This window comes from Serinus canaria, chromosome 3 (genome assembly GCF_022539315.1).
Source record: "Serinus canaria isolate serCan28SL12 chromosome 3, serCan2020, whole genome shotgun sequence".
In the NCBI taxonomy this organism is placed as follows: Eukaryota; Metazoa; Chordata; class Aves; order Passeriformes; family Fringillidae; genus Serinus; species Serinus canaria.
In genome coordinates this window covers 112,185,657-112,209,218 of record NC_066316.1, presented here as the reverse complement: position 1 = coordinate 112,209,218, position 23,562 = coordinate 112,185,657, and the positions used below count along the sequence as shown (strand labels likewise).

At 50.0% G+C, this 23,562-nt stretch overlaps 1 protein-coding gene across 7 annotated transcripts in view; it reads right to left on the bottom strand.

Moving 5' to 3' along the window:
* LOC103824563 (interferon-induced very large GTPase 1-like) overlaps window positions 1-17,037 on the bottom strand; it is a 62,454-nt gene extending 45,417 nt beyond the window's left edge. For 4 of the 7 annotated variants that reach the window (XR_007777221.1, XR_007777220.1, XM_050972785.1 and 1 more), the window contains exons 1-2: window positions 16,944-17,037; window positions 13,963-14,305 (exon numbers count right to left, since the gene is read on the bottom strand). The gene's annotated coding sequence lies outside the window, so the exon portion shown is untranslated. Of the gene's footprint in view, window positions 1-968; window positions 1,075-13,962; window positions 14,306-16,943 lie in introns of those variants that run through there. The other 3 variants (XM_050972787.1, XM_050972788.1, XM_050972786.1) reach the window with 3 other exon arrangements.
* Between the last annotated feature and the right edge of the window lie 6,525 nt (window positions 17,038-23,562).

The window sequence follows — 23,562 nt, the reverse complement described above, 5'->3', positions numbered from 1 at the left end:
TGAAGGAATAGGAAAAAGCCCCATGCGAGTGTGTCAGTGCCCAAAGAGAGGCACTGAGCACATTCAGGGCATAACTCGGGACCCAGGACCTGCCATGGTAATGCCTGCACCCCTTTTCACAGGAACAGCCCCCCGAGAGTGTTTTCCCCAGCCCTGTCCCAGGGAAAGGGGCTCTGGGAACACCGCTGCCTTTGTGGGGCTGTCCCAGGGATCAGAGTGCTCTGGGTGGTGCCGCTTATACTGCAAGAGAGGAGAATCCCACCCTCCCTGCATGGGCAGGAAAAGGAATGATCCCCCCGGCTCCTGCCTTCAGGGAAGCGCAGCCGTCCGGCCCCAGCGCGGGGCTGGGGGTGCCCGGGCCGGGCAGGGTCGGCGCCGCCTGCGGGGAGCGTTTCCCGGCCGGGCACGGGCGGCAGAGGGGAAGGGGCTCCGCTCGGCATCTGTGCCCGGCCAGCCCTGCTGCCAGCTCTCGGGACAGCCTTTGCACCTCTGCAGCCTTCACTGTGCCCCTCCATCGCCCCGCATCCCTCCTCCTTCCCCCGCCGCTCCGCTCCCATCGCTCTGACCCCGGCCCCCTCCCAGCTCAGCCCCCGCAGCGCACACGGCTCCCCCGAGCTCCCCCAAAGCGGTGCCAGCAAAGGCGGCTTCCTGCAGCCCACGTTCGGAGCACACAGCGCCCTCCCGCTGCCCCCAGCCCCCTCTTCTCCTGCCCTGCCATCTCCCCAGCCTTGGCAAAGCACAGGGAACAGGAGGCAGAAGAGCAAAAAGATCCCGCTCCCTGCTGCTCCCGGCTCCCAGCCCCGCACCTCATCCGCACCCCCATCCCCATCCCCATCCCCATCCCCATCCCCATCCCCATCCCCATCCCCATCCCCATCCCCATCCCCATCCCCATCCCCATCCCCATCCCCATCCCCATCCCCATCCCCATCCCCATCCCCATCCCCATCCCTATCCCCATCCCCTACCTTCTCCCTCCTGGCCCCGCAGCTCCCCGGCTGGGACAAGTCCCTCATAGTCCAAACAGCTCAGGCTCTTTTCTGAGGGATCTGCTTCCCTTTTTATGGAGGCAGTGGGGGAGCAACTATTGCTTTCCCATAAATCATGTGTTTATCTGCAGCAGTGTGGAAGTGAAACTGCTGATGCCTGGCTTAGGATAAAAATGTTTCTTGTGAGAGGTGGACTTGGGGATGTTGGAGGTCTTTTCTGACCTTAATGATTCTATGATACCATAGAAAGCCGCAGGAGTTGGGCAGAGCCTGGGCCTCCTGTCTGGAAACCACCCACCCTGCTCATTTTGCCTGGATCATGGAATCCCAGAACTAGATATCCTGTGCCAAAGCCTGTCCACTATTACAGGGAGGAATTCCTTCCCAATATCCCATCCATGCCTGCCCTCTGGCAGTGGGATGCCATTCCCTGTGTCCTATCCCTCCATCCTGTCATAGATGGATAATAGAGTGATTGACTCTCACAATTAGAAGATAACTGTTGTGGGAATAATCAGAAAAGGTTTAGTGATATATATGTATGATATTATGGTTTAGATGTCCTCTGATCTCCCCATGGTTCCCTCTTCCCCCCCTCTGTATTGTGACCATCAGACAGCCGGGGTTGTCTAGGACAGCTAAAAGATGGCATGCACATGTGTCCCTTGCACGGGGCAGTTGGGAATGGAAAAGCTTGTTGCTAATGGGGCTCAGCATGATGACACCTGACCTCCAAAAAAGTTGCAGGAGAACAGTCTCCACCAATAAGTGGCAGAGAAAAGCTGACTGACAGACTTTGGGAGGGGCCAGGGTCAGCTGATGCAACCCCCCATGGATTTAAAATACTGAACATCCATCTTGAAGATGAACCAGCCACATAGTATGCATGAGGGCAGTTCCCAGCACATAAGGAATTTTTCCTTATGGAGTCCTTTCATTTAATTTTTTGTCAAGGTTTAATAACCTTTTAAATTTTCAAAGTGAGCAGTTGTTCTCACTGGGGGCTCATTGCAGGGATAAAGCCTCTTCACCTGTGGTCCAGGAGATTTCAGATGAGTGGCATCCCTGCTTATTTTAGCAGATCATAAGACTTCTCTTGGGGCCATCGGTGATTGCAGGTAAACCTGGAGACTACAAACTACAAAGGACTATATAATGAAAAAGAAGAAGGAGAAGGATCTAGAGGATTGTGAGTATAAGTATGTGTATGCCCAATGTGTGAGTGAAGTAGTTTTGGGAGTGCTTAAAATAAAAGATCCTCATAATTGTTATGGGCAGAATATAGTTCCGTAATTCTAATATATGAACGTGAGCTTGACATTAGTAATATACGGATCCGTCCTGGTCTTTTGAAGCTTCAGGATAGTGGACAGTTGGAAGCAGGGCAGGACACATAAGAGAAGGGGGGGAACCCGGTAACTGGCGGGACACTTGAGAAGAAGGGTTGAAATGCAGTAGGCAGGATGTGTAAAAGACAATAGCAAGGACCCCCGGCCCAGTGGGATGCGTGAGAGTAAGGGACTTGTAAGAGCTCAAGAGCACTTGGAGGTCACCAAGTTGAGAGCCACAGTGTTAAAGTGATAGCAAAAATCACCATTCAGCAGAAAATAGCGCCCATGTCAGGATGGGTAAACAAAGTAACTTTCCCAGCCTGCAGAGGGGAAGGACTGCATGGCTGCTCCACCGCTGTGAAGCAGCGGTGCACTGTGTGTGGTAAGCTCCTGGTGCGTGAGCTGCACAATCACTTCCAGAGCTTATCAGCTGAGGTGCGCCCCTGCTCACAGTGACTTTGTAGTGGCTGGCACTGGCCGGGCCGCCGCTCGGGACAAGCCTAGTGCGTGAAGTTCCTTGGGTGGGAACTGCGGGAGAAGGCAAGCGCGGTTTCATGGATCTACTGTGGTGACTCTCCCAACTGTCAGGCGCGGACAAGGCCAGGGCCAAGCCTGTGTGGAGCAGTGTTTGCAAGTTTCTGGTATGTGCCAACCCAGTGAGAATGGGTGAGAACTGTTAGAGGTGCAGTGCTGAGATTGCACACTACACTGGTAGTGGTCAGAGACCTGCCAAGGTTTGCGGGGTCCACTGTGGCTCCTCTGTAGAACTGTGAGATTGACACACCACGTGTGTGATGGCGCCCAGAGGCAGTGGAGGGCCATGGTCAGTGGAAGGGCTGCTGGCAGCAACTTTGGCTGAATGCATGGGGTTTCTGAGCCAGGGACCACGAGGGCCTGCATGGGCTGTAATGGGCCATGATCGTCCAGTGTGATAGCTTTCAGTGGCTCCGACCCAACTGAGGGTGACGGCAGCCATCAGACACACTGGAGCCTGGGACTGCTTGTAGCAAAAGCTACATGGACTGTGGACTGAGGGAGTCTGGAGGTGCAGGACTGCTGGTGGTGAGTGCCTTTGGGCCAAGGGAGAGGCGGGATATGTGGCATACAGAAAACCCCTACCACCCTGCAGTGCTCTTGGGGGACCCAAGTCATTGTAATAGAGGCTGTAGCCTGTGGCAACTTGGGAGGGCTGGGGTGCCAGCTGCGCCCAGCAGGGCTGGCCGGGGCACCAAGCTGCAGAGACTCCCCTGCAATATTACTTGGCCAGGAGCGATGCAAACATGAGAGCATCACGTGAACAGCTTAGCAACTGCTTCCACTAGTGTTCTGAGAATATAAGTTAAAGATTTGCTTTTATTTTCCAGGAAGAAGGCAAAACTTCTTTCTTTTTTCTCTCTTTTCTTTCTTTCTTTCTCTCTCCTTTTAACTTATCAGGGTTCTGTCAAGGGAACCGGTAGGTAAAATGAACTGTGAGCCGCCATCCACAATGATAGGGAACTCAAAACACCCCCTTTTAGTTAAAAGGTAAGAAGTATCCCTTGATAAAACACAACAGTGTAGCTGTGTTAGGGGTGGAGAATAGCATGACCTATTGTTGTGGTGCGCATCCAATTTCCAGTTGTGTTTTCTTCCCTGTTTGTATTGTTCTCCCCATTTCGTAATGTTCCCCCCAGTTGCAATCCTAAACCTATTTTGATGGTTCAGTCCTGGTTTCCCCCTCTCCCTGAAATGGTTCCCTCCCAGTCTGGGCATACTGCCAAGCCCTTGTCTCCACCCCCATTCCCTCAGCAACCACCCCACTTGTTACATTTTCCCCTCCTCCAGAGCCTGTCCATCTCCCGGGGCCCTGCCCATTTCTCCAGAAACTTCTCCCTTCCTCACAAGGTGATTGGGCAGGTGCTCCGAGCCCCTCCCTAGCTCTTATATCATTAGTTCTCGCCCGTGTCAGTTATGTCCGATTCCCCTCCTCAGTTTCCCCCATTGGTTCTTGTACCTATGTTCCACCCCCTTTATATACTGCTGTTGCTCATTGTTCTCTGCCTTTGCCCGCCTGGATCCCCTGGAGACAATGAGACAATAAATCACTGGACTGCACCAGGCAAGTTAAGACCCTCTTTTCTCTCAAGCTTCTCCACTTTTGCTGCTCCTCCCGATATTGCTGCCCTGTCGAAGGCGCTGCCCAGACGCCCCGGCGCATCAGGGTAGTGCCCCCAGCTGCTAGCTGCTGCTGTGCTCCCAGCTAGCCGGCGCCGCCTTCCCCCCGCTCTCAGGGGAGTAAAGTGCACTCGACGCAGCAGCACGGCAACCTATTTATTTACTCTTTGAACAGTACACTTATAAGGATTTCTTATTCACTATCACATATTTAAATGCCATACATTACTAATAAGTTTTGTATGCAGATCCAATTTTAATTAAAGTTATGAGATAAGTTAGGAAGCCTCTGCTAATATTCTGCTTTCATTAGTGCATTTGAAATCACTCTATTTACAAACTTACAAAAGCTTCCAGAGAACGCAGTTTCCAAATACCTTGTGGAGTCTTTACACAGAAACGGTCTTAACGACATGACATCTTAACGATATCAGAGCTGAACTGCTCTTTCTGTATGGAAAGTTTGATACACTGCCTGATTGTATTGAATAATTTGGGCAATTCAGAAACTAGTTTAGTAAGAATTTTTGCATTGTATTTCTAAATACTGTTCATTATATCAAAAATCCTCTTAAATTTTGCCAGCAAGAGAGGAAAGATAGTTTTTATTTAAGTAGCTAGGGGAAGGGGACTTGGGTTTGGTTTTTGTATTGCCCTCTTAAGAGAAGATGCAACAAATCTATACTTGGCCATAAAGAAACAGAAGTACAGGATGAGACATATTAATGTATACCATGGGAACACTGAGGGAATTTAAAAATTTGGCACCTCTTCATTTCAAATCCTTCAGTCTCATCTACTAAAAAGTGACCCAGTGTTTTCATCATTCTGAGAATAGGTGACAGCCAGTGCTATGCCTTGTTCTCTCTCCTTCCAGTACCTTTCTCTCTAGTTCTAGTTTGTATCCCACCCCAAAGGCACAGACTAAAATACTACCTAGAAGTAGCAAGGTGGTAACAAGCAGTATAAATGTCCTACTACTCTCTTTCCAGAAGAGCTCTATGGAGTGCTTTAGATGTATGTACCAGTGTGTATCTATGGGTACACATGTACCAAGGTGTACATGTGTTGTGTGCATTACTGTATACAAGTGTGTTAAAGTACTCCCTCCCAAGTATGACTAAGTTAGTGTACAGCCCTGTGAGGTTTGTGAGTGTACACAGGCTCTACAAGTGTGAGCATAGCCCTATGTAAGGCTATGGTGAAGATATGATTGATACATCAGACTTGTCCCCCCTGTAACACACTGAATGCATTGGGGGGATGTAGCATTCTAACCACAGCCATGAACAGAAGCACCTGTGTTGAAGCATGCAGATGTTGAAGTAGCTGTGATCCAATGAGAAGCTTAAACAGAGAGAAATGAGAGACATGAGAAACCTTGCCCCAGGAACAGAAGAAGAAAACCGGTTTCCCAGAGGTGGATGAAGAGAATGTTATAGATGAGTAATGCGATAGTTGACTCTCAAAATTAAGGAGTGAATACTATGTATATGTGAAGAGAAGTTTTTTTTGAGGTACAGTTATGTTTCCCCTCCCCTTTTTGTTGTTATAATGGGACAGCCTTATTAGTCAGGGCATTTGAAAGGGTCTGCTTGTTACTATGGCAACACCCAGTCAAGAGGTAAGAAAGTGATCTCCACCACTAGACAGAAAACAAGGAGTCAATAGACAAAAAATTTGGGAGGGGCTAGAGTTATAAAAGGCGGAGCATCCATTCTGAAGACAAGTGCATTGTGGTTGAATCCTTTGTTCCCAGTGCTGTAGTTTTCCTTATTCAGTCTTCTGTTGTATTTTGATAAGGTCTTAATAAACCTTTTAGATTTTTAAAAGTGAGCATCACTTCTCACAATAACTTTTGCTTTTATGCTAGAACCTCTCATCCTTAAAATAGAACGCCATAAGTTGACATGGCCCATGAAGGCAGCTGTGGAAAAGCTGAAAGGCATTGGGAGGGACTTTCACACTGCAAACAGATTTTTCTTTCCGGGTGGCTGATTCACTGTAGCACTGAAGCCACGAAAGAACTGTTTCTTGTGGAGGAGTCTCCATGGCATGGCAAGACAGACTCCTCTCCCTAAGTGAGCTGCAGAAAGACTGTTTTAGAGGTGGTAAACTGACTGAATAACCCAGGTTTTGTCTCTGCATTGTCAGTGGGAAAGGAAAGAGGAGGTGGGGGGAGGAGAAGTATTCTGAAGGTTTATTCTGATTTCTTATTATTTTTTGTTTTTTTTTTTTCTTATTATTTTTTGGTTCTGTTAATAAAGTTTTCTTTATACCCTTTAAAGTGCTGAGCCTGCTTTGCTCTCCTCTTAATCCTTACCTCACAGCAGAAAACAAGTAAATAATTCTAGTGGGCGCACTGGTGTTTGGCCAGCACTAAACCCACTACATTTAATTGGTGCATTGTCTGGGAAATTTGGATTGGCGAACCAAAACCACTACACATGCTGTCATCGTTTGAGCCTGGCACAATGCCAGTGCCCCCACGAAAATACCTCTTTCCCTGGTATCTACTGTGAGATGTGATCAGAGACAGAGCAGAGCAGGCTCCAACTTAAGATTGAAAGGAAAAAAAAAACTTTATTAACCTAAAACTACGAAGAAAAACACACAAAACACACAGAACACAGGATGAAAACCTTCCAAATTTCTTCCTCCTCCCCCCACCAAATTTCCAGTTCCATTACCACCCTTTAGATAATCAATTCTCAATTCCTCGAGGAGTCCCTCTTGCACCACAGACTCCCCCAGGAAACAGTCGAAACTTCTCGTGTTTCCGTGTCACGTGTGGCACCGCCCGGAGAACATTTTGCCATTGTGACTTCTTCCTTCCATGCCCAGTGCTCTCACCACTGCACACGGACCAGAGCTGCTTCTAGGGTTTTTTCCCTTTAAGGATACTTTGTCCAGTTCCAAAAAAGAGCACAGTCCCTCTCCTTTTGGGACACTTGTCCCCCCCAAATTTCACTCCTTGGGGCCGAGGGGTCTCTTGAACAGAGATCATCTTCCTCTTCTTCAAAGACTGAGGGCACCACCACCACCCTCTTCACCCATCGTCTCTGTTCACACACCTCCACATCACCGCACTCTCCTGTCTCTGAGCCATTGCCTCCCCCTAGAATGCAGTCTTTGTGTCACAGGAACTCAAGGGTTCTGCCATGGCTATCCAAGAAAAGTCCAGCCAAAGGCCACTCCATCATCTCCTCCCACCTAGGATTCTTCTCAACTCCTCTCAATCTCATTAGCTTCAGGAGGAATCAGCATTTGCAAGGTTTCCATCATCCCAAGAAGGGTTAAAAGTCCCAGGCTCTGCCAGTTTGCTTCATGAACTCCCACGCCTGGCTGCCCTGCTGGGCACCCCCCCCCCTTCTCCTTCACGCCGGCTGCGCTATCACAGGCACCGGCTCCCGCTCTCTCCCTCTCTCCGGGGGGGGGAATGGGGGATGGCTGCCCAAAGCCTTGCAATGTTCTCCTCCACCCTTCGGCCCAGGCCTGGCCTACCTCCCTCCGGCCGCATGGCTCCCCTCCCCCCAACCCCTGCCCAGCTCAGAGCTGGGCAGGGAGGGTGCGCTCAGTTCCAAACCAGAACTCACAAGGAAATTCCCCTGGGAGTTCACAGCTTTTAACCCCCTGTGTTCTCAGAGGCGTATCTATGCCCTCAGTGGACAAACCAGGTGCCAGTATTAAAATCTGAACACCGATTGGCTTGACCACACCATCACAAAAAACTTCATTTCCTCTCAAACCATGACACATGCCTATTGAAGATTACCTCCAAACTGGTCAGGGATATGTTAGCAGGGTATATTAGGCCATTGTTCTTTCTGCTACCACAGCCTCAGGGAAATCAATTAGAAACAATGTATATGATGATCTAATTAGAGAAAAGCAGTCAGTTGATGAAGCCCTGGCTGGACAGAGCACCAAAAAGTGGGGAAATGATGAATGGTCAACTGAGTGAATCATACAGCACTACGGACCAGCCACATCGAATCCTAATAAATTAATATTGGGTGCAGAGAACCCATCTATAATTTAGATAGGATAATTGGGGTACAAGCTGTCTTTTAAATAATAACCAACCAGACAGCTACAGCCCTTGACTGTTGTACTTTGGACCTGTTTAGCATAAAAGATTTGATAATCAAGATACCTTGGCAAGAACAAACAGAGCTTTGAAGATTTCAAGAAGATTGAATCAAGGAAGAAGATTGAATCAACTTTTACAAGCAAGAAATGTTGCAAAATTATTGAGGATTTGTTGCAGATTGAGGAGTTTTTGAGAAACAATGGCCATGTTCATCTGATGCACAATCCAGTCTGCTTGGGATAATGGACAATGGACACGTTCACAAACAATAATGGACATATTCAGAAAATGTGGTTGGTATATCCTTGAAAAAGATACAAGAAGAAGAGTCAAATGGACTCAGCAAGTTTGTCAGTGAGCTTGGGAAAGTGAGGAAAAAGACAGTTCATGGGTGGGACAGAAAACCACAGCCAGACGCATGAAAAGTTAGATGATCCAATCAGCACCCTATCTTAGACGTGTGAACAGCTAGGCCTAACCAATCTTGTATTAGCTAGAGACACGTGGACAGTAGCGAATTATTATAAATACAGTCTTCTTAGGGATAATAAATTTGGCTTCACTGGATCATATTGGTTGTCGTGTGATGTCCCTGAACCTCCACATCCCGCACCGTTCCCCCCACACAAAATGTATAGGTTTGTTTATGTGATGATTAACTCTATCACTGTAGTAAAAAATTACTAGCCTTCTAGAATATTATATAAGCATATGTAGTCCACAATTAATTCGGGTTCTGACCACCACTCAATCTCCCCGCCTCTTTCCATCACCAATACTTGACTTTCTTGCTGGCCAATCCACTCAGATGAGGAATGCAATATTTCAACATCCGATGGTGTTACATTATCTATTAGCAGAAGAAGGGGACTGTGTGACAAATTAAATGACTCAATCTGCTGTTTGCAAATAGATGACAATGGAAAAGTGGTGAAACAAATAACAAAGGGAATAAGAAAGCTCATGTACCAGTCCAAACGTGGAAAGGATGGGAATGGGACATGCTGTTGTGGTTACCTGGCGGCCTGTGAGGTAAACAAATGTTTCCTTTCCTCTTATGTGCTGTTGCAACTCTCATCTTTTTACCATGTGTGATCCCTTGCTTAATGCAACTTATACAGCCTGATCAAGGGAATGGAGGTAGCAGCCATGCCTACAGATAAAGAAATGGCTACAAAAGGACAGGAAATGATGTCAAGGACCCGGCAACAGAAAGTTAAGTCTCTGGAGGCCGAGGGGCCTAACACTGGAACTGTAATACCTCAGGGCAAAGGTGACCAGGGTCAAAGAGAGAGACACCCCTCTAAATACAATGGTCTCACCTATAAGCATTTGCAGGCTCATGTTAATGCAACAGGTTTTATTGGTATCACCCAGTTCAACTGCCATTTTTCTTTATATGTACTCCCCCTGTAATGTTCTCCCCTCTCTTGTCTCCTATTGGTTCTGGCTTACTGCAATGCTCCGCCCCTGTTACCTCATTGGTTCCCCAGTTGGCTGCCCCGTCTCTGCACCAATTGTACTCAGTTCCCGTTGGCCCTTGACCCTCAGATCTGCCCTTTTTCCCCCCATATAAAACCCTGTGTCCTCAGCCCCATTTTGTCTCTGTCCCTGGACCCTCTTCATCACAATAAACCATGTTTGGAGTCCCGTCTCTCGCCTCATTTGTCAGCAGTTTAAGCAAGTGTGCTCTGGGCTCTGGGAGTGTGGGTTGCTCACAGAGGCTCATTGTTGATGCACCGCAACAAGGTCAATGATAACTAAGATTTGTAAAGAAAATTTTTGAGGAAGTAAGAAGAGGAGGGATTGAAAGGAAAGAGAAGGAGTTGTTTTTACAAGCAAACTGCAGGCCTGATGCTAGGTAAGGCCAGAAATGGAGAGGTGAAAGAAGCAAATTCTGAGAGACGTTCTGGAGTTTCCCTCATTCTCCTCATGACCGTCTCAAGGACAGACATCAGGACCCTGGAGACCCTGATCAGAATTCTGGCCTGCCAGGGGTGGATGAACACCAAATAATCCAGAGGCCCCTGAGCAGAGTTCTGGCCTGCCAAGTGATTGTTAGCATCTTTGTCTACAGTGACTGCTTCCAGCAGTGCCTGCCAAGGGGCAATGTGCTCTATATGCTGGCACCTGTTTCATGAAAATAGCTTGTGAATTTCCCCACCTCTTGGCCTGGTTGGATGTTATGAGTAAAAAAGAGTTTCCCATTTTTTTAAGAGAAGGAGCTGCAGAGTTTAAAGTTAACCTGGGAATTGATCGCTGGCCAAGAGTTCTTTTGTTGGTTAAATGTTGTAATCACCTGTTGAGTATCCTTGAGTATCAACGGTTTCCTCTCTATTGTGGAGAATTCTTGTTTTTCAGCACCACCCTTGCCTGCTGCCAGGAGGATGACAACCCCCCCACCCCGGAAGGTGGGGAGAGAGGGGGAAATTTGCATCTCAGGAGACATGCAAATTTATCTCCAAAGCCAGACTGCACTGGGACAAGACCCTCACCAAATCCTGGAAAATAACCCAAAAAAGACGAGCCAAAGCAGAATTGAGAGGTCAGGGTGGTGTTTGGACAGCAGGGGCGAGGTCTGAAGCCGGCACCAAGACACTGAGAACCTCGGTCACTACTCGCCCAGATTACAAACGATGCCAGTCAGACCCAGGACCCCCTGGACCGACAACCCAAACAGAACCCTGGGTATACCCCCACTGCCCTTGCGAGGACAGGACTCCTGGCTCTGCCCCTAGGGAACAGAGCTGCAAATCCTCCTCTTCCAAGTCACTGCTGGGAGCAATGGCAGGAACCTGTGGACCTGCCAAAACCCCCATTTTTAGCTGATCACTTTTAATAAAGGCATTAAAAAGGAGGAATATCTCCTGCCCTGTTTATTTCATTGGACTTTTCTGGTGGTGGTCTCTCCACGGAAGATCTCTCATCTGCCATTCAACTACCGTGACGGACGGACTGAGATGGGAGAAGCCTCCCCCTCAAGGATGGAGACATGAAACCCTTCTATGGAGATGCTCCTCCCTCACAAGGCCTGAGACTGAAACCCCTAACACGGGGGAGGTGTGTGGGGGAGCCGACCTGACCAAAGTGACACGTTTGCCTGCAGGTGTGGCCATTGGACCAAGGAAAAGACTGGACAGACAGTCCATGCTCTCACCTACTGCTGAGAGCATGGACTGTCTGTACCCATCTTCAATGCCTTCTTTCCCCCTCAGTAATTTCAATAGACTTATTCTTTCTTGTATCTGTTCCCCATCAATGGTTTCAAGATCTGTTCCCCACCCTCAGCAATGGACTACAATAGAACCTTGATTTAACCAGGTTTTTTGAGATGTTCCCTGTAGCAGTATGATGTCATAGTTTGTCTCCGGTGTCCCCGTCCTTTCCCAGGTGTGAATCACTTCCCCCTTTCTCCGCCCTGACCCCTGCTGGGTGCTGTCTGTCAATCCTGGCATTCCAGAGGGGCATCAAGTGATTGGCAGAGTCTAAAAGATGCCCTGCATCCCTGGGGGTCCATTGGCCCACCCAGGTGTCCCTTGCACCTGAGACTTGCCCACCCTGTTCCTGGTTGGTGGGTTTCTTACCCCTCCCCTCTCTGTCTCCCAGGGGTTAAAAGACCCCGCAACCACACGGTTCAACACTCTGTTAGTAGTTGTTATGGGATTCAGAAGCCTGCCATCTGAATAAACTCTGGATCAAAACTCTGGCAGAAACCACTCCTTCCATCACCTTGCCTTAAAGCATCTGCACAGAGGTAAACCAGGGCTTGTGTATGTCTGAGCTTGTCTCCAGGCCACCTGCAGCATCCAAGTTTAGCCAGAGGTGTCTCTGAGGTGAGTACACCGCAGTGCTGCCTTTTGGTCAAGCAGCAAGGCTAGACAAGCCCAGGCAAGCCCCATCCGGACATATATAGGAATTTATTTCAATACTTCCCAACAGGACAGGTGGATTCCTTCGACTGGACTCTAAAGTACTTGATCTCTACATTTGGTAGCTATATTCTCTCTGGTTTCTCACCCATCTTTGCTATTCTTTTCCTTTCCCTAGTTCCTGTTATGAACAAAAACAGGGTTACCCATTTTTTTTTCCAAAGGTTGTAGAATTACAAGTTTTTCCAATTCTAGCAGAGAGGAGTGCTTTTGTTGGGTGTATGTTGTAATCACCTGTTAAGTATCAGTCGTTAGCCATCTATTGTTGAGAATTCACTCTATTGTATCAGCATCACCCTGCTTGCAGCCAGGTGGGAGGATGGCATCCTCCCCCCCAGACGGTGGAGGGGAGGGGACCAGGAGTTGATATGCAGATAAGTTTAGAACCAAGATGCAACGGGGCAAACCACCCACCAAACACAAGAAATGAACCCCTAGACTGGCGACCCAATATGGAATTTAGAGATCAAAATCGTGTCTGGACTCCAGAGACAAGGTCCAAAGCCAGCAGAGACGCTGAAAACCTTAGTTGTCCCTGGCTCTAACTAAAGACTTCAGCTGGGGCCAATACCCTAGATGGAAAACTCAAAATTGGGGATCCAGGGGTATATACCTCCACCTACTCGTGTGAGGAGAGGACCCATCAGCTCTGCCCCCTGGTGGACAAAGCTGCATTTTCCTCCTCCTCTTCCGAGTCACTCCTGGAAGCGACGATGGCGTGAGCGCGGACCCGTCAAGCCTCCCAATCTCGAGCTGATCACTTTTGACAAAGGCATTAAAAGGAGAAAGATCTCCTGCCCTGTTTATTTCAGTTCCTTTAATGCATTTGCTACGGTCATTCAATAAAGGTGCATTTGTTTTGATTGATGCTGCAATCCCATTCTGTGTTGGTTTTTGCACTCTGAGATCAGGAAAATGAACCATCACCACTCCCTGCTCATAGAGTGGATGGAGATACAATGGGGGGAACCGTAAATTCCATAGGAACTCCACCAATTGACACAGACTGTTACTCAAGACTGTGTGAAATCTCTGGATTTAGAGAAAATGAACAGAGATGCAAGGAAAAGAAGAAGGGGAGAGTGGGTATACATTAGAATGGGGTCTGTAGCAGGAGTTTTGGGAAGCCTGTATATCTCAAGTTCCTTGGCCAGTGGGGAAAGAGAGAGGGAAATGCAGCTGGGAATTTAGTATAAAAAGGAGGCTCCGTCCCCTGGAAGTTTTGAGAGAACTCAGGGAAAATGCCCCATAGCCTCTCATTTTATTGGAATAAGTTACAGAACTCCTTTGTCTCATTTTGGACATAAACCTCTGGTGTTTATGAATCAATTTTCTTGAGAACACAGTAACACAACTCTGAGAATTGTGCTATTATCAATTCACTTGGATACTGGAGAGATTTATTTAATGCACCAACCCTTCCCAAGCCTTCAGCTTCCATCCCACCAAGGCCACAAGACTCTTACCATCACCGGAATCAATCCCAGGGACTTGGACTCAGGTATAGATCTGGGGGCTCCTGCACTCTTCCTGAAGATTCATGGGCAGCTTTCCCTCGGAAGTCCTTGCAGATTTGGGCAATGTATGCAGGGGTTCTGGGCTCTGATTCCCCTCACCCACCTCACAGCAGATGCTCCCGTTGCTCCCAGCCTTGGCTCCCAGCAGACACCAGCAGCCAAGGGCCCCAGTTCAGCGGGACACAGCACAGCAGCAGCACCAGGCCTGGGGTACACGGTGGATGTGGAGAAGAAGATGGGAGCCCCTTAAGAACTCAGGAGGAAGAGCAGCAGGTAGGAAAGGCCCAAAATCCTAAAGGAGAAGAGCAGAGAGTCAGCAGAAGGCAACCCATGAATATGGCAGATTCATTCCAGGGAGCACTGGAGGTCAACCCTTCTCCTCCACTGGGGATTGCCCAGGCAGCAAAGACTCCTCAGGGCTCTTCTGGGGAGGTGACCAGAGCAGGTTTTCACCTGAGACCTACATCCATGTTCCCCCACCAGAAGGAAGCTGGACATGCTGGAAAGGTGGGACAGAGCAAAGGCCCTGAAGGTCACCAAGGCCAAGTGCAGGTGCTGCCCCTGGGTCGGGGCAATTCCAGGCACAAACACAAGCTGGGAAGAGAATGGATTGAGAGCAGCTGTGAGGAGAAGGACTTGGGGGTGCTGATGAGTGAGAGGCTGTCCAGGGAACATCTGTGCTCTGAGGGCAGCAGAGAAGGTGAGGAGGGGGCAGAGCCAGGGGAACAGCCCTGCCAATGGGGCAGCAGGGCCCTGTCCCAGCACTGCCCACATCCCACAGCTGCTGCTGGGGGGAAGCTCACGGCCCTACAGAGGGGGGAGAAGCAGCGCTGGGCTTGGATCCCAACAGGCACTGAGTCCCCCCCAGCAGCTCCTGTGCTCCCACCAGCAGTATGGGGACAGGAGGGGGACAGCAGAAGCAGGAAAAGCCCCTGGCTCAAGACAAGGGCAGTTCAGCAGCAGAGGAAAGCTGGGTGTGCTGGTAGAGCACAGGAGGGACTTTGGGCATCAATTGTTACTGAAATTGTTTTCTTTGTTCATGTGAAAAGTGCATATTATATGGCTCTACGCAGATATTTACTACGTATATTATGTTGCATTGATTAGTAGTGCTCACGTTATTAACATTTTAATAGTATGGTAAATGTAGTTTTTTAGTTAAAATGTAACTTTGGTTGTTTAAATAGAAACTATGTATGTGGGATATTTTTAAAGAAAGGAATGAGGTACTTGCACCAGATAACAGCCACAGGACACCTAAATCTTTCAGAGAAAAAGAATTTATTGCTCCATTATCAAAAGAAACTAACTTCTTCCCACCTTGCTCATGTCTGAAGACAACATCAGGATTAAGAGGAATCCTGTGCTTGAATGAAATTTATGCATCATGTATGAGATGTATGAATATGCAGTGGTCTATTGCTTTTTAAGGTTTATCTGTTTACATGGGTCCTTTTTTGGGCTTATTTTGCCCAGAAAAAGGTACCTGGACCATCTGTAACTCTTTGTTTTTATTGTCTCTTGTTGTCCTAATCCCAATTGTTCAAATTTTTATTACTCTAATTATATTACTATTTGAATAACCATTTTATAACTATTAAACTTTTTAAATTCTAAAAATAAGTGATTGGCGTTTTTCACAATGGGCACATGTCCAGCTGCTCCCTTGGCAGCAGAGCCTCAGTTCAGGACGGCTGCTCAGGATGGGAACTCCTGGCCCAGGATCACTGCTGGAACTTGTCCACTTGAGCCACTTGTCCCAGCCTATCCCCTCCCACATTCTCTCCCACTGGAGCACTGACAGCACTGGTCCAGTCTCAGGCGCCAGAGGCTGCCCTGGATAGCGTAAAGTCCAGCCCAGCCACACGCTGAGCCTGCTCCCAGGCACCCTTGGCAGTCCCTGCACGGCTTCCCATTGCTGCAGGAATAGGGGAAAAGCCCCATGCGACTGTGTCAGTGTCCACAGAGAGGCACTGAGCACATTGAAAGCATAACTGAGGACCAAATTCCTCCTTGGAAGCAAAGGAGGGAAGCAGCAAGGCTGGCAGCAGGACCTGCCGTGGGAATGCCCTAACCCATTTTATGGGAACAGCACCCCAGGAGTGTTTTCCCCAGCCCTGCCCCAGGGAAAGGGGCTCTGGGAACACCGCTGCCTTTGTGGGGCTGTGGGTGGTGCCGCTTAGACTGCAAGAGAGGAGAATCCCACCCTCCCTGCATGGGCAGGAAAAGGAATGATCCCCCCGGCTCCTGCCTTCAGGGGAGTGCAGCCATCCGGCCCCAGCGCGGGGCTGGGGGTGCCCGGGCCGGGCAGGGTCGGCGCCGCCTGCGGGGAGCGTTTCCCGGCCGGGCACGGGCGGCAGAGGGGAAGGGGCTCCGCTCGGGATCTGTGTCCGGCCAGCCCCGCTGCCAGCTCTCGGGACAGCCTGTGCGCCTCTGCAGCCTTCACTGTGCCCCTCCATCCCCCCGCATCCCTCCTCCTTCCCCCGCCGCTCCGCTCCCATCGCTCTGACCCCGGCCCCCTCCCAGCTCAGCCCCCGCAGCGCACACGGCTCCCCCGAGCTGTCCCAAAGCGGTGCCAGCAAAGGCAGCTTCCTGCAGCCCACGTTCGGAGCACACAGCGCCCTCCCGCTGCCCCCAGCCCCCTCTTCTCCTGCCCTGCCATCTCCCCAGCCCTGGCAAAGCACAGGGAACAGGAGGCAGGAGAGCAACAAGATCCCGCTTCCGGCTGCTCCTGGCTCCCAGCCCTGCAGCTCATCCCCATCCCCATCCCCATCCTCATCCCTATCCTCATCCCTATCCCCATCCCCATCCCCATCCCCATCCCCATCCCCATCCCCATCCCCATCCCCATCCCCATCCCCATCCCCATCCCCATCCCCATCCCCATCCCCATCCCCATCCCCATCCCCATCCCCCTCCCCATCCCCTACCTTCTCCCTCCTGGCCCCGCAGCTCCCTGGCTGGGAGAAGTCCCACACAGCCCAAACAGGTCAGGCTCTTTTGGGGGGATCTGCTTCCCCTTTTATCGGGGCAGTGGGGGAGCAACTACTGCTTTCCCATAAATCATGTGTTTTTCTGCAGCAGTGGGAAAGTGAAACTGCTGATGCTTAGTTTGGGGTAAAGACATTTCTTGTGAGAGGTGGACTTGGGGATGTTGGAGGTCTTTTCTGACCTTAATGATTCTATGATTCCGTGTATGGCAGCAGGAGCTGGGCAGAGCCTGGGGCTTCTGGCAGGAAACCACCCACCCTGCTCCCATTAGCCTGGATCATGGAATCCCAGAACTGGACATCATGTGTCAAGGCCTGTCCACCCTTACAGGGAGGAATTCCTAATTCCCAATATCTCATCCTGGAAGGCCATCAGGCACCAGAAGGGGCTCTAAAGTCTCCCTGGAGCTTTGTCCTCTCCAGTGAGCACTTCAAGCTCTCAGGAGGGAAGGGATGGGGGTAGATGTTTGTTTGTGCCATCACATCAGCTCTGTGCTCTAAACAGCCCAGGGACACAGAGACAACCTCTAAAACCATCAGCCCCTGAGCTTGTGCAGGAATTGTTCCTTGGGAGATTTGTGAGAGGCTAGAATGTTATTCCCAGAGAAGCAGTGGCTGCCCCATTCCAAGACAGGGACAACTTCCACTGTCCCAGCTTGCTCCAGGCACTATCCAACCTGGCCTTCCTTGAAAACCTCTCCAGCAGAGGAAGCAAAGCAGGAACAGAGCCTGGCTGCAGCTTTCTTGGCACGGGACACCCCACACCTGACAGTAACAGAGCCTTGGGGTTTGGCAGAGGACATTCAACACCCAACCAGAGCAGGGTGCCTGGATTGCTTTTCCCTTGGCATGTGGACACACAAATCCTGCTCCACGGCCTCAAAACAAGCACTGGAGTTTGGATATGGAGACCTCCAGCCTGCCAGGACCAGCCATCACCTGGGCCAGGCTGACAAGTCACAAGTGCTGGAGCAGACACAGCTGGCATTTGTCTGGCCTCAGGGGAAGCCTCAGCAGCTGCCAGGCAGGGCTGGGACACATCACCTACAGAGCGTGGATTGGGTCCCTCTGTTCCCTGTTTAGCTGAGCCTGTCTCCAGAGGGATATTTCCTCCAGCCAAAGAATTCCCTGCTGCAGGAGTGTTACAGGCACAGAATCCCAGGATGACTGAGGTTAGAAAAGACCTCCCCGACCCTCAAATCTAACCTGTGACTGATCCAGACCTTGTCCCCAGCCCAGAGCACTGAATGGGATGTCCTGTCCTTCCCTGGACACCTGCAGAGATGAGAGTCCACCACCTGTTTGGGCAGCCTCTTCCAAAGCCTGACCACCCTTTCCATGGAGAAATTCCTCCCGATGTACATCCTGAGCCTGCTCTGGCCCAGCCTGAGGCCATTTCCCCTTGTCCTGTCCCTGTTCCCTTGGAGCAGAGCCCAATCCCCACTGGCTGTCCCCTCCTGTCAGGGAGTTGTTCAGAGCCACAAGGTCCCCCCTGAACCTCCTTTTCTCCAGACTGAGCCCCTTCCCAGCTCCCTCAGCCTCTCCTGAGGCTCCATTCCCTTCCCAACTCTGTTCCCTTCCCTGGACACGCTCCAGGCCCTCCAGGTCTGTCCCAGCAGGAGGGGCCCAGAGCTGCCCCCAGCACTGGAGGTGCCCCAGCAGTGCCAGCACAGGGACAGGCACTGCCCTGGCCCTGCTGCCACCCCAGAGCTGGCACAGACCAGGGGCCATTGGCCTCTGGCACACCTGGGTTTGTGTCCAGCTGCTGGCACCAGCACACCCAGGGAATCTCATCCAGCACCATTAAACCACGACCCTCTCTCTGCCAGCACTGCACCTTGTGCTGCATGGCTTCCTCAGGCTCAGGAGCTCCTCAGTGTCCCTTCAGGAGCAGCCAGAGAACCATTCCCTCTCTGCCCCTGCCAGCCTGGGACAGCAGGAGCACACTCCTGCCTCGCCCCCAGCCAGCAGGAATGTGCACACTGCAAACTGAAACCATCTGCACTCCTGACTCCATGGCAGGAGTGACCCAGCCAGGGCTGGAGAAGGCTGGGGATCATCCTGCATGAAGCTCCTCTGCTCCTGCTCTCTCAGCTCCAGGGACACCAGCTCCTCTCCAAGGATAGACTCCTTCCCTGCTGGGGACAGGTTGCCTCCTCCACAGTCCCTCAAATCCATTTGTTCTTCCCCAATTTGCTGGTGTGTGGCCAGAGAGCTTCTGACAGGCACAGCTCAGAGGCTGAGGCCCAGCCAAGCCCTGGCACAGGGTGCCCAGAGGAGCTGTGGCTGTCCCTGGATCCCTAGAAGTGTTCCAGACCAGGTTGGATTGGACTTGGAGCAACCTGTGGAATGTGGAAGGTGTCCCTGCCCTTGGTGGGGGGGAGGGGGTGGCACTGGATGAGTCTTAAGGTCCCTTCCAGCCCCATTTGTGAGCCTGACAAGGTAATCCAGGTTTGGAAGCTGCAAATGGCAGAGCATGCCAAGCCTCAATGCCTAAATCAAGGCTGGAATACATGACCCAGTACTGAGATTTGTGCTGGATCAGCCACTTTCCCAAGGCTAAAATAGCCAGGAACAAGACACAGCTTGGCATGAGGAGAATGACATTGGTTCCATGGGTGTGACTGCATGGAGCAGCCACAGGGCAGGTGCAAGGCGGTCCTGAGCTCCATGGGGGAGTTCCTGGGCTGGCCCTGCTCCAGGGAAACCCACAGCCCCCTCTGCAGTCCCTTCATGGGAGAACAGCCCCAGAGCTCATTCTATGTGGGGACAGGTCACCACTGCTTCCCTGGACCCCAGCCCAGGAGGAGGAGAAACTCCCAGTCACTCCCTGATCATTCCAGCAAGGAGGGGTCCCATGTCACACACGGTCCCACCTTCACCACACTGCTCCTTGCTGCACCCACAGCCCCCCAAATCCTGGCTCCCACTCACTGCAATTCCTCTGCCACACAACCCCAGGTCTCTCTGCAGCCCCTCAACCCACAAACCTCGGCTTTCACTGCAGCCATCCCCCCAAACCCTGTGTTTCCCTGCAACCACCCCCAAACTGGGGTTCCACTGCAGAGCTCTCTGTACCCTGAAACATCTCACTGGAGACTCACCCCAAAACCCAGGTTTCCCTGAAATGCCCTGTCCCCAAACTCCAGGTTCCCCTGTAGCCCCTGCCACCATCCCAGGTGTCACTGCAGCACCAACCCCCCTTTCCCCAAGCCCCTGGGTGCCACTGCAAAGCCACCAAACCCTGCAGCTCACTGCACCTCCCACCCCTTCCAAACCCAGGTTTTGGTTCTCACTGAAGTCCCTCAAAAACCCAGACAGAGCATTGTCATGAAAATCCACAAATGCCAGAGGTTTACATGTGAGAAGAAGACAGAAGCAGACCCAAGGACGGTAGGTCAAAGCTAGGGGTGAAATCCACAGCTCAGCTGAAGTGCACATACACAAATGCACACGGTGTGGAAAACAGGAAGAGTGGAAGCCATTGTGCAACAGCAAGGGTGTGATGTGGTCACCATCCCAGAAACATGGTGTGGGAAATTAATTTGTAGAGAATTCTCAAACCTGACAGAAGGTTCACATAGTGTGCATCTGTATGCAAACCTTGAGATAAACAATGCTGACTTAGAAATGTTGTGGAATCGGACAGACCTTGTTGAGAGAGAAATGGAACTAGAAACAAGTTTCAAAGGGTGGCCTTGCAAATAAGACTGAATATTTTGGAGAAATAGAACTATGAAAGATGCATTGTAGAAGGGCCCACGAGGGGTAATTTTAGATTTTTGGTTTTAAGGCATCTACAGCATGGTGTGACAAAAGATGATAGACCAAGAAATGCTTATAGTGTATTGTAATTAGGGAATAGTTGGCTTCTGATTCTAATGGCGTGAATTATAATATCTGTATTGTCTCACCCTTCACATGAGACTGAAAATGGAATAAAAGTATTAAAAATGCCTCTCAGTGGTCCCATCTTTGGGTCAGAAAAGGGCACAATATGACATGGTGGAATGACTCACATAGCTGGAGAGCTGCGCTGGATGGCTACAAGCTCTTCAGAAGAGAAAGGAGAGGGACAAGAGGTGGAGGAGTGGCCCTTTATATTAGGGAGGCTTTGGACGCCATAGGTATTGAAACCAATGACAATAAAGTTTAGTTCCTATGGGTAAGAATTAGGGGGAAGGCCAGCAAGGCTGACATCCTACTGGGAGTCTGTTGTCATCCACCCAGCCAGGAAGAAGAGGTGGACAACTTGTTCTACAAGCAGCTGGAGGATGTTTTGGGATCACCAGCCCTTGTTCTTGTAGGTGACTTTCAACCTTCCAAACATCTGCTGGGAATTTAATACGGCAGAAAAGAGGCAGTCCAGGGAGTTCTGAGAGGGTGTGGAGGACAATTTTTTGTTAGGATTATGGGTTTATGGAATTATGGGTTCATGGGCTTTTTGGATTATGGGATGGGATAACTGTAATATGGGATTTTGGGATAATGGGATTACAGAATTTGGTGTGAGAACAGCTGTGAGGTGGGAACAGGAGAAGAATGGGATAATGGGATAGTGGGATAATGGGATAATGTGATTATGGAATTACAGGATTACAGGATTGTGGGATGTGAAGATGTGGTGGTTGGAGGCTGTATGGGGCACAGTGATCATGAAATGATATAGCTCTCAATACTTGGTGAAAGAAGCAGAAACATCAATAAAACATTCACACTAGCATTCCAGAGGGCAGACTTTGGTTTATTTAGGAGACTTTTTGGAGAGTTCCTTGGGAAGCAACCCTTAAAAACAAAGGAGTCCAGGAAAGATGGGCATGCTTCAAAATAGAGATCTTGGGAGCACAGGAATAGACAGACCCTGTGTGCCCAAAGATGAGCTGACAAGGCAAATGTCCAGCCTGGGTGGGCAAGGAGGTTTTGGAGGAATTTAGGCATAAAAAGAGGATGTATCATCTTTGGAAGGAGGAATTATGGGATCATGGGATTAGGGGATGATGTGATGATGGGTTTATGGCATTATGGGTTTATGGGATTATGGGATAATTGGATTATTTATGGGATTATGGAATTATGGGATTATGGGATGGGATGATAGGATGGGACAAAGAGATAATCAGATTATGGGACAATGGGATTATGGTATTAAGGGATTCTGCCATTATGGGATTATGGATTAAGGGATTATGGGATTATTGGGTTATGAGATTATGGGATTGTGGGATTATGGCATTGGGATTATGGCATTATGGCATTATGGCATTATAGGGTGGTTTTCCAGGCAGAAAGGGACCTGGGGGTACTGGTCAACAGCCAAGTGAACATGAGCCAGCAGTGTGCCCTGGTGGCAAAGAAGGCCAATGGCTCCTGGCCAGTATCAGGAATGGTGTGGCCAGCAGGAGCAGGGAGGTCACTCTGCCCCTGTAGCTGACTCAGGTGAGGGCACACCTCGAGTGCTGTGTCCAGTTCTGGCCACTCAGTTTGGGAAGGACACTGAGGACCTGGAGCGGGTCCAGAGGAGGCAACGAGGCTGGTGAGGGGCTGGGAAGACAAACCCTGTGAGGAACCACTGAGGGACCTGGGGGTGCTCAGCCTGGAGAAAAGGAGACTCAGGGGTGACCTTATCATTTCAGCTCCCTGAAAGTGATAAAGTGGGGTTGGGCTCTTTCTGCAGGCAACAACTGACAGAACCAGAGGATACAGTCTGAAGCTCTGCCAAGGGAAATTTAGGTTGGATATTAGGAACAAAGTTTTTTACAGAAAGGCTGATAAAATACTGGAATCATCTGCCTGGGGAGGGGCATCACTATCCCTGAGTGTGTTTAAAAAAAGATTGGATGTGGCACTCAGTGCCATGGTCTAGCTGAGGTGTTGGGACATGGGTTGGATTCGACCATCTTTAAGGTCTCTTCCAATCCTGTGATTCTGTGATTCTGAGATTCAGAGGAGTCCTTCCACTTTATCTGAACAATAGGAGAGAGTCTACAGGAGGTGCACGCCCACCTCTGGGAGTCCGGAGTTTCCGAGACCCTTGCCAGGGGGCTCGGGGACCCTGGCACACAGCCCAGAACACCAGTGGGTTCGATTACGAACTATGGAACAAATTACTACCTTTACATGAAGGGATAAAAGCCACGGTAGTTTAAATAGTGTAAATATAAAGTACTCACAGGGTGTAAATGTAGGTTTTAGTATTTTTGGTATAGGGGTTTCAGGGGACAAGATGGAGGGATTTGGGAGTGTCTAGCCTTTCTTCTTCTTCTCTACCTCCATCTTCACTGGTGATGTTGGCACTTTTAGATTGGTTTAGAGTAGAAGCTCACTGTCTAACATAGATGATAGGTATTGGGAAATAACTGTAAACATGTTATACGTAATTTGTAGTATATAAATGATAACACTGGCCTCCGGGCAGGCAGAGTGCCTCTGGCTGTCCAGCTGAATGGATCTCGGCTGGGCAGGGAGAAAATTTTATAGGTAAGATACAATAAACAACCTCGAGACTGAAAAACTGAAGAGCTCCGACTCATCCTTGGTACGTGCGGGCTGAAACAGAGAC